Below are 11,384 nucleotides of genomic sequence, written 5' to 3'. Positions count from 1 at the left end.
CTTACAAAAGTTTAATATTATATCTCAACCAGAAATCAGATTCACTTTAAAAAATTGCAACATTTGTCTCCCAGATACGTATTGGGATTTGATTTTTTCCTTTCTTTTTTTTTTCCTCATTCCCTATGAAGCTATCTCTAGTTTATACAGTTTCTTCAAGCAATTTTCTGCCAACAATTGGCTGCTTTAATTTACCTCTATCATAAATTCCCAAGCACAAGAGTAGGTTCTTTGCAGCTTTGAAATCTGCACTTAATTCTACATTCCTTCCTTTCATTTCAGAAACGTCCGCCTTTATCTACATCATTTTACTTTGGGGCATCATTTAACTTAGTCCTCCCTAGCCACAAGTCCTAGCAGACCCTCCCACAAACTTCTTGCTTTAGGAAATTGATTTGCTGTCTCCTCTAACTATCCTTCACAACAAATCAATCCTTTGACTCCTCCAACTTTTCTGAAAAGCTTCCCTCTTGCCTGCAAGAGCAAAGTTGTAAACATCCTTCTTTTTTTTGTATTTCTCCTGGGCGGTGGAGAAAGATTCATTTTATATTAAGCATTTGCCACCACAGCTGGGTTCAGACAGAGCCAATGGACCAGTCACTGCTCCCAGTCTCACTGCCATCACTGTCCATCGGAGCTGGAAGATGGCAGGAACACTGCGAATATGCTGCCCCACACAAAGGAGTTACCTAAACCAGTAGAGGTTCTCCACCCGCTCACACACACCGACGTGCACCACAGTTAGAACTTCCCTTAGGATATGCCTTTCCATCTAAACGGTTTTGGAATGCTTCTTCTGTTTCCTTCCATTTGCCTCACTGTTACAGAGTGTACCAAAAAAAAAAAAAAAAAAAAAATCAGCATCTAGGACTTGATCTCAACTGACGAATGACTAGAATCTGCCACACAAAGAAATACCCTTCAGAAGCTCTACTGGGAGTGACTGCTGTACCTCAACGATCCGGAACATAGTTAAAGACCGAGCTGTTCAGACATCCTGGAGTAAGTCAGTAACTCAACTTCACATGAGACTGGTTTGTGTCTTGGAAAGAACACCACATCATTAGATAGGTCAGAGAGGCAGGAAAAAAACTGATACAGATAAGGTAAACATAGTGCTCCCACAGAAATATTAAAATTAATGGCATTGTTCATCTTCGAAGAAAATGAAAAGCATAACGTAAGAGGATATATATACCAACACACGCAAGTGTATTTGTAGGTCAAGTAAATTATATGGTGACTGCTTGCAAAATTCTAGTTCAAGAAGTGGGAGGAATCAATTAAATTACTATGTTTGTTTTTAAGGGAATAAAGAGAATATCGTGTGCTGTATGGTTGGAGTGCTGAGCACATCATGGATTTCACAAAATGGCATTAAAAAGTAACAATGTTCAGAGCTATAATAATTAAGACAAAATAGACACGATCTCCGGAGAGCAGGGCAGAACCTTATTTTCCAGCACCTTTAAGCTATTCTAAGCTGTGGGAGTGAGATCTTTATAAGCGATAATTCCACCCTATAGCACTTCTAACACATTTTTCATAAACAACTCACATTTGCCCGTGTTAGTTCCGGTGTACCTTACAGTTTTAGCAACACAGTGGTTCTTGTTTCTGCAGATTTGCATTTGTCCACCTGCGTTTGATGTAAGCTGGCAAACCATAGCTTGTCTCCAGAGTGAAACAACCCCCTGAACAACCCAAGATCTCCTGCTGACAAGCAGGCTACGCCAAGATGTCACTATGCGTGTGCTCCAGTGACTTAATTTCAGTAACTGAAAGTCAGAGCTCTGAGGATGTGACTTTCCCAGTGTAGGCAGGGCACAGCATGGCATTTTACGGTTCTCATCACAACCCACGTCCAAACCTCAACAGATCGCATGACCACAGTACCAGCAAAACCTGCAGAATCATTGAATCATTCAACAGTTATCATTTCAGTAAGTTACACAGTGTGGTAAACTGTGTTTCAGCAATAATAAAAATAGGTCGTGGAAGAAACCACAAGGTAGTAACAGGAGATATGTTGTCCTGTATTTGCTAGAGCACGTTGTGATAGTCAGCTTCCAATCCCATGTGTTAATATAGGAAAAATAGTTTCTGACTCTCAGAGAAATCAATGAACTACAAGTTTTATGAGAGAAAGCTGTAGGTTGTAGTAGTTTTAACACGGAGAAGTAAAAAATAACACAGAAAAATTATTTCAGGGAATTTAAAAGGAAAAAAAATTAAATGTGCTGGGGCATTAAGGTCAGCTCCCTAATGCACAGTAAGCGTTCACTAGTGTAAAAAGCTTTTACGGTTTCCCAAGGCTCAACACGCACTACTCTGCTTTTAGATGTCAACAGGTTCACCCTAACCATGCCCTTAGCATTCGTAAATCATCCACTTCATTATCAGCCAGTGCCAACTGGCTGGGTGATAAATCTAGAGAAGTTAACTACCAAACACAACATCCCTGCTGCAGCACACTGTACTGAATTCAAAACTTGTATTCCTGAGATTGCTCTCAATGTGCAGGAGATCACCTCGCTGAGAGACGCAACAAATACACGCTGTTATGCATGCAGCACTGACAAAAAAAAAAAAAAAAATGCAAGCATCTTGGTCTTGTCAAGCCGATGTTAAAAGTTACAGCCAAGTTCTTCATCAGAATCATTACCTGCCACATAGGACAGCAGCAAAAAGGCTCGCATGGAGCATTACACGCTGGCTGCCCTCCACAGCTGCCACCACACACACAGAGCCAGAGGAAGATTAGAATTCGTGTATTGGTAGTCTACTAATACCCCCCCAAGCCCTGCTACTGGGGATAAAACCAAACTGATTACGTTTCCAAAGATTCTTCCAAAGCTGAAAGCTTTTCTCTTTCCTACTGCGTATGACTTTGACCTACGGTTGAATCTGTTCTCTCATTTTACATTCTCATGTCCAGAAGAGGTTTCTCCAGTAGAGTAAGTCTATGGCTGCATCCATCCCTCCTTTGCTTCTTTGGTTCTGGTTTCCCAGTCTGGAGGTTTGCTGGAGTTTGTAGCTTAGATACATACATCCATATACATACGTGTTTAGGTTTCTTTCACGTAAAGATGACTAATCATTTAAAGTTATCAGCCCATGATAAAAAGTCATGTGTAAGGAAAAGACTCTTCTGGAATCTGATTTTTAATCTGTTTTTATTAAGGCTGTATAAAGGTTGGTTTTTCAGATTCCTACCAATATAAAACAATATTATGAAATCTCCTATCTGTAAACATCCTGTTTTTACAGAAAATGAGGAATACACGCCCATTTGTATGGAACTCACATCATAGCGTCTGGCAGCACGACAACCACATTGTACAGAATTTGTCACCAAGAGACTTGATCCGGCCAGAATAAATTTGCTTACCACAAACCGGTAAGGGCAGGAATGTCTCACCAGTATGAAATGGCATGCTTTGTCCATACTTTAATAATTGGGGTCAGAAAGTAAGGACACTTCCAACATAACTGAAAGTCTTTGAAATTCCCTAGTCTACTGTTTTGTTTATGCTGGAATAAAACCAAAACTCTCAGCTCAGATCTACTTTCTTAAGGAACTCTCAAAGCTCATCTTTTGTGCCCAGTGTCTTTAAGAACAAAAACAACCAGAGAAGTCTGTGCTACTGTTTATTTATATTATGTTAGCTGTCATTGGGTTCCCGCATACCATAAAACATTACTAACGATTAAAAGAGTATGGTTATTTTCCTACAGGGCATAATACAGAGTGCATATCAATTTACAAATATTTTATCAATTTTTATAGTTAGTTTTAGTATACGAATAAAAATGGTAGTTACAATTAACATTTATCCCTCTTTTGTACTCTTTAGATATATGCATACGTACCAATTTAGATAGGTAATAAACAGTGCAGTATCTTTTAAAGGTAAATAAGCCAATTAAAAGAATTTACTAAAGTACTTAAATGTACAATAATTTTGTTTCAATTATAGAACTATAGTGAATTTTAACATCTCAAAGTGTCTAGTTTTGATAGCTTTTTTTTTTTCAATCAAGTAACCTTCTCCAGTCTCAAAAATATTTTTAAACATCATAGGTACAACATAATTGCAGAACTACAAAGATCCATTATGGCTGACATGGCACTAATAGTCCTTGTGGGTGTACTTTTATTTTAAGAAAGGATGAAAACTTTTTGTTTTCTGGCTTTTTGTCAGAAATTGCATTGTGCATTTCTTTTTTCGAAACATGTTCAAGTACTTTCCTCACAGCTTTTCTTCCTCTCTTTTCTAAGCTGAAGAACTTCTTCACCATTTCAGATACAACAGAGCAAGTAGGCCTTCTACTGAACTGCCAATGTCTAAATCACTTACCTAGCCCTTCCTGCAGTAAGAGTTGAACTTCAAATGTTTATTTAATTACACTTACTCTTCTATCCTTTCGGTTATCTATTCCTAGCCATCTGGATTATCCACCATCAATAAAAATGGTTTTGTGCTGTTAGACAGGGGTCAGCATCTTGAAAAGTCTCTCCAACTAATTATATAGATTTACAATTAGAGCAGTGTAAAACACAACATCCCCATGTTAAAGCTATAACTTACAGCCTATACTGAAATAATTGCAACAGCGAACACTGTTACGTACTCTGTTCCTTTGAGATAAGCAGCGTAGGACCCACTCACAATTACTGTCATGACACCTAAGGAGATGCGCGTCCCAAACGCTAGACTAAACCATAAAATGGCACCAGGGCACCAACGCGTGGAAGAGAAAGCAGCGTCACAGGCACAACTCCTCACCCCTTCACCCAAGGGCTCTCACCCGGGCTGGCCTCCAGGCACCCTCTCCAGCTACTCTCATCGTCACGGCTTCTCTACAGCCACTTTCAGTCCATGTGGCAGAAGATTTAATGAGAGATTTCACCCCCCGGAGAGGCAGGGCTGTATTTCAGTCAGATGCTGAAGAGGAAAATTCACAACCCAGCTGAATTACAAAGCAACAGTCGCCTGGATTTTCAGTTAAAGTAACCAGCGAGAAACTTGAAACTCTGCTGGTGAGAACACCACAACACGATTACTAAGCTAATACAACATTTCTACTCTGAAGTCTTTCAAGGCAACTGGAAACCTTCAGAAAGCACTTTTAGTCACTGCCAGGATGAATGGCTTCAGTAAATACATTTTAGAAGCTGGAAGATAAGGATCTGAATTTCTCTTTTGTCTGGAAAGCTTTGTCTTATATCCTCTTCCCTCTGCCCCTGCTGATGCCTCCAAAATACAAAGACTCCACAGAACTGTGGAAGTCACAGACTTAGCTTGGTTTCCCTACAGTCTGCTTTTATGTGAAATCTCTTTTTTCATCTTTGCTTTCTCTTTGCACACTTTAGCCTAATTCATCCTTATAGACAAGTAATGCCTGCTTTTCTTTTAAGCACAAAATGCTTTGTTTGGAAAAAATGCAGAGAGATCAAATTAGGACAATATATGCGTGTGCATATTACCATTTTAATTTAAATAGGCTGTTAAGTAGAATAAGGCAGCAATCTTTTCACTTCATTTCTCCCAATAGATGCTAATAAGAGAAAGATATGAGTATTTTAAACTACAGAGGTCAACAGGTATTCTAAAGGTGAAGCAGAGATATTTCTGTCAATGTTCTTATGCAAGTATCACTATGGGAAAAGACGAGCACTACCTTGGGTGTGATGCATACATCCTGTTACACGCATTGCCACAGAAGCGAGCCCCATTCCAAGGCATCTTGTAGCTTGTAACAAAATAGTCATATCAAGTCTCTTAGTTAGTGCTGTGAACAGTATTTAAATTCGAGCTTTACTTACAGATATACTATCCTGAACTGTACGCTCAGTTAGAGTGAGAAGATGGTATCTGCAATATTAAGTGGCCAGTCCTAGAACTGATAACTTCTATCTATCTACTGAATTAATTTTTTTTGTTGTTCTTTCTGGGTTGGATGATTTTCTCAAAGAATAAATATGCTTGGCAATATTTTGTAGCTCTTTTAAATGCAACTAAGTAATTAATTCTTCAAAGCACAAAGACTACAGAGATATCAATGAATAAAATAATTCTCATCCTACGTAAGCACTATTATTCTCTGTGTTTTTTCAATAACAGAAAGATAAATTGAGAGATTAAGTGAAATGTCCAAGGTGGTATGTTGAGAAATTCATAGAAACAGACTTAATGGCAATAGCATCTCCAAGCACCAAAACATTTAGTCTCACAGACCAGTAACGTTCTGGATGAAAGATATGATGGCTCTCCTGCACAATATCATGCACACATTTTATTTCAGAAATCAAGTAATAGTATAATGAGTGCTAATGACCCTTCTTAATTGGAAAAAGCCAGATATCGCACAACGGAGTAGTAGGATGAAACCATGCTGTTCATTCCCATGAATTATTTTATTCAGACAGGAATATATATTTCCAGAGCAGATGCTTTAGCATTTGGGTCTTAGATTAAATTCTTGAAGAGATACATCTGAAAATACTTACAGTAATAAGGCAAATTCAGACTAGATAAAAATTACAGTCACAACTGACATGAATTTTTTTATGCCAGTTCTAGATACAACACAGATTACAGCAAAAGTTAAATACGTATGCTATTTCTCAGTTTCAGTATCTCCAATTTGTGTCACAGATCTTGCAAATCAGCTCATTCAAAAGCAAACATGCCATTTTAACAATAGCAACTTTATTCATTAGACAGAGAAAATTATTCAACCTGTTAAAGACTACTCGATTTCACCAAATTAGTAAGAAGTCAGAACAAAAACTCTTCTCCACTCAAAGTACAGAACACGGACCAAACAAGAAAGAAGAAACAAATAGGATGGAGCCTAGGAAATGTAAGGAGGTACTCATCTTTGAAATATCAATCCAATCAGAAAAAAAGGGTAAAATCTCTAAGTGAAAAGTTCACTCTAAATTCACAGTTTAGAAAGTTTCTAATGTATTTCTGAAGAGATATTTAAACTTAGAAGAATATTTTCCACTCTGTTGACGATCTCTTGCATAGCATACAGAGTTTCAGATTGGTCATCATCTATTTTGAAGACTGTTTTTAACAGTAAGTTGCAAAGTTTCCAAGACTTCCAAAGTTTTTGTGGGTTTGTTTTTTTAGTTTTTGCAGTTTGGGAGGTCTCATGGTGAAGAATCAAATCTCATATAATAATTTGTCATGAGAGCAAAAAAACATTTTGCAGGTGTCTATAGAAAGACACCTGCTTCTTTCGCTTAGAATCAAGAAGTGTAAGAGTGATACTTCATTAATGCCTCCTTTCATAATGCTGAAGTTATTTTTAAAAGTGTACTTCCTCTAATGGAATAGATGACTTTTTTGTCTCTGTGACTTTCTTTCCAAACTGCACGTACTTTATATGAAACATAGCTCCGAGGCTGTCAATTGAGCTTGAAAGTTAATGTTCCTGTAAATCACCAACTGCCAAAACGAGTTATACCATTTACCTTGTGACTGTTTTTTGAAAGTTATCATCGAAGTATTTAGCTAATCGCACTTCAGACCCTGTTTGTCTCCCAAGCCTCTATGGCCAGCAGCCATTCACGTATACAAGACCGAACAACAGAACTGCACGCTCACTGGATAAGCGATGTTATGGTAAGTCATTAGTGTGCTATACCAGTGATGGATTTCAGAATTGAAATGGCCATGAATCATGTCATTAATTTAAGATTCTCTCTCCACACTAACGCATCTTGCGGCAGAAGAGCCAGAGCACCAGCACAGTATTTCAGAGAAGTGCTTCCCACAGAACTCAAGAGGTGAAATGAAGGGTTTTCTTTCTTTAAATGCACAGTTTAGACGGATAGGTTTGCAACCAGCAATCTTTGTTTCTTTTTCTTTATATGATTTTCCTAGATTATTTGTTGGCTTATTTTTACACTCTTCCCTAAATCTACTTAAAAAACCCCCAACAATTATGGTACAGCCTTAACCTTATACAGTGGGAGTAATTGCCGGGAGTTCAATAAGCATTAGAAGAGGCAACCATTGCTCTAACCCAACTCAATGGCCAAAGACAGACGTTGTGCGACATCCATAGTGAAACCAGCTCATTCCTATCACTTATGTTGCCAAGTTTCAACTGAGCATAGTATTTCAAATTAACGATTGGAAGAGACAAAGTTTAAACCACAATATCAACACAGATTAGAAAGCTCAAATCCCAGAAGAGACTGGAGCCTGTGAAATGGTCTGAGACTGGAGCATAGTGAAATGGTTGGTGACCAACCCAGGTGTTTCAGGAGTTTCAATCTAGCTTCAGTTTGACCCCATTGTTAACCACCAATCTTCACTGAAGCACAGAAGGTGTCCTCCTGAAATGTATCCTTCACTTTATTGTACCTAAACTCAAATCCAGTCTTCATGCTCCCAAACCATTTCACAAAATGAAGCGAGGCACATGAAGCAGAGATCACGTTATCTGAACTAAAATGCAGACACACCTTCTGCATCCGATTGGCAAATTTGGGATCATTTTCATAGTATTCATTCAATAAGACTACACAAGATTTTGAGACATCTTATTGTAATATCTCCTAATTTATAGTGAACAGGCTTTTTTTTTTTTTAATTTAAGATCAGTTAAAATAATCCGATTGCTATTTTGTAAGTACAGTTTTTAGTTAAGCAATCCCAAAGAGAGGAAAGCAGAACAAGGAGCAAAATCCGTCTCAGGTTGGGTACATTTGGTAAATAGCACGTTGCCAAGATGTCATTTACAAAAACACCATGCCAGGACACCAAGGAGGGTCTGAACTGCTGTGGACAGTTGGGGGAAAAGAAACAATAAGTCTGCCTCATATTCATTTCAGTAGACAATAAATTTTTACTGAAATTACATTTTTGAATTACATCCTCTGCTTTCTTCTTTAAATCAGTGGAGGACCCCTATGTCATTACAAAGCTATAAACAGCACTTCAGCAATGATTATATGCTAGCATTGTCATTTCTTCCTCATGCTTATTATGGGTCATATTTCTACCTAGATTGCAAGATTATTGTAATGCAAGGATTAGTAAAAACAGTACATAAATAATACAGCGTGCAACTAAAATCAGGGTATTTGAGGAAAGGAAGAGGTAGGTACGGATTTTAAGTGACAGAGAACTGATTACTTTAATGTTCATAATAATACGACCTGTCAACAGAATAAGGAATAGAGTCATCAGTTTACCACCAGTGGTGACATTTCTTGTTGTCATTCAGCAAACTAATTGCCTCTTTTGTCAGGTATGAATTCCTTTTAACAGAGATGTTAAAGGCAACGGTGCCTGGCCAAGCAGATACTCTGATTCTTAAAGGTTTCCCCCGTTTAGTAAAGTTCTTTTTCAAGTTTATCATTTATGCTGATATCTGAGCAGCTATTGGGTTCTTTTTTTTTCCAGAGCAGGGGATAGAAATAAGACAGAAAACATTATGAAGCAATTTGCCAGCCTGTATATAATAACCTAAAGCATGTATCTATTTCTTCTTTAGAGAACAGGAAACGTTTAATCATTTCTGAAAGACCTACTTATCAAACTGAATTACTTTAAGCATCCTCCTATAAATCACAAAGTAGTAGTATATTACGGTTCCAGAAATGAAGCTCCTATTGCAATGAGTGGAAGTGTTAGCAAACAAACACGTCCTATTACTATGCTAAATTCTGCAAACTCCTGTTACTTCGCAATGCCTATTCTACGAATAAAAATTTTGCTGAGCAATATTACTCAGTCCAAAAAAAAAAAAGTGATAAATAATTAACATCTCACCTTATTAACTCTAGCAGCCCACCTTTAGAAGATATATACAGTTCTGGGGAGAAGTCTTTCTACCTTCCAGAATTTTTGCTCTCCTTTTTGTAGGCACACACTGAAGCACATTCTGGTGTCAATCCTGAATGATCAAGCCCAATAAAATTATTCATATTGATCAAGATTTACTTTTTTTTGCATTATCAGGCTATGCGTGAAGTTACCAGCCTGTAGACAGGAATCATGCCAGACTGAAGAGATTTTACTTACAACAGCTGATGTACTCATATCAAACAGGGCTCCTAACATTACTGACTTCCATTTGAAAACAAAACAAAACCAAAACAACACAAAAAACAAGCCCAAAACAACCCACAACCAACCCTCAAGAATTTAGCATTTCCCTCAGTAAAGCACTTACGTACGCTCTGCATTGCTACCAAACAGGCAGCCATTTTTCTGTTCTCATCTTGCTTTAAAATCAATAATATATGTCATCCTTACGAAACAGCAGCAGAGATATAGGGCTTTACATAGCTATAACATACACATTTATGGGGGAAAAAACCCAAATGCACAAAACCAAAATGCCCAAAATATCTTTCTATTAGCTAGAACACGTGTAACATTGCATACATAATGGTTCCACCCCCAAGAAAAAGTTTTAAACACAATTTTCATGTATCTTTTCAGAAGAAGAGAGGCCAGAAGGCAAAGTGGCTGAGCACATTAGTAGTTATCCCTTCTAGTCACAAAGCTTCTGTGCCGTTACCAGTAATGACAGTTAATTGGGAGATCAAAACCGTGATCTGAGCTACTGTGCAAGGCTCTTAAAAGCACCGAAGCTATCTGGAGAGAGATGTCCTATCAAATAATATTCTGTTATAATGCTGCAGCAGCGCACTTGGACACATGATTGCGCAGAGTATACGCTGCCAACCAATGTGCCAAAAAAGCCCAAGTGTCTGACGATGTCTCCGTGGTCCAAGTGCAAAACTGGACACCAAAAATGAGTGAACAACATGAAGCGGGGATAACAATAACATTGCAGTTTATCTTCAGTTACCGCCAATTAGCTTAAACTTGATTTTAGTTCAAAACTACCCTCATTTCCTTCAAAAACCCTCTGGTGCTAGGACGACCACAAGTTATGGTTTAGTATTAACAATCTGAAACAAAAGTTAGAAGTCTAACATCAGATGCATTGAGAGAACATTTCTAAGCTAGCACTGAGTCGGGGATGTTAGCACTCAATGCAGCTGTAAAGATAGGTAAAAGCCATCCAGTGATTTTCACAAACCAAATGCTGACCCTTAAAACTTCAGGGTCTTGAACATAAACTACAGAAAGGGCAAATGCTCACTGAGCTCTACACATAAGATTAGCCACTTGAATCTGAAAAGTTTGTATTAATTAAACAAACACGGATTTAGTCTTACTAACTCACTGCCATTGTCCATACCTTTCCTTCTGTAGCAAGTGGTAATCTAACAATTTAATTTGCAATTTTGAGGCTACAAAAAAAAAAAAAAACCAACAAAACCACAACACTATCAGAGGAAAGTAAATTAAAAAGAATCTTTCATGCTCTTGTTTCCCTGT

The 11,384-nt window shown here is 37.8% G+C and overlaps 1 protein-coding gene across 1 annotated transcript in view; it reads right to left on the bottom strand.

The window, feature by feature from the left end:
• Positions 1-11,384, bottom strand: part of PCDH11X (protocadherin 11 X-linked) — a 511,064-nt gene that overhangs the window by 277,866 nt on the left and 221,814 nt on the right. The window lies entirely within an intron of this gene.

This window comes from Grus americana, chromosome 12 (genome assembly GCF_028858705.1).
Source record: "Grus americana isolate bGruAme1 chromosome 12, bGruAme1.mat, whole genome shotgun sequence".
NCBI classification, from domain to species: Eukaryota; Metazoa; Chordata; class Aves; order Gruiformes; family Gruidae; genus Grus; species Grus americana.
Note: the sequence above shows the minus strand (reverse complement) of the source record. Positions and strands in the feature narration are given on the sequence as shown.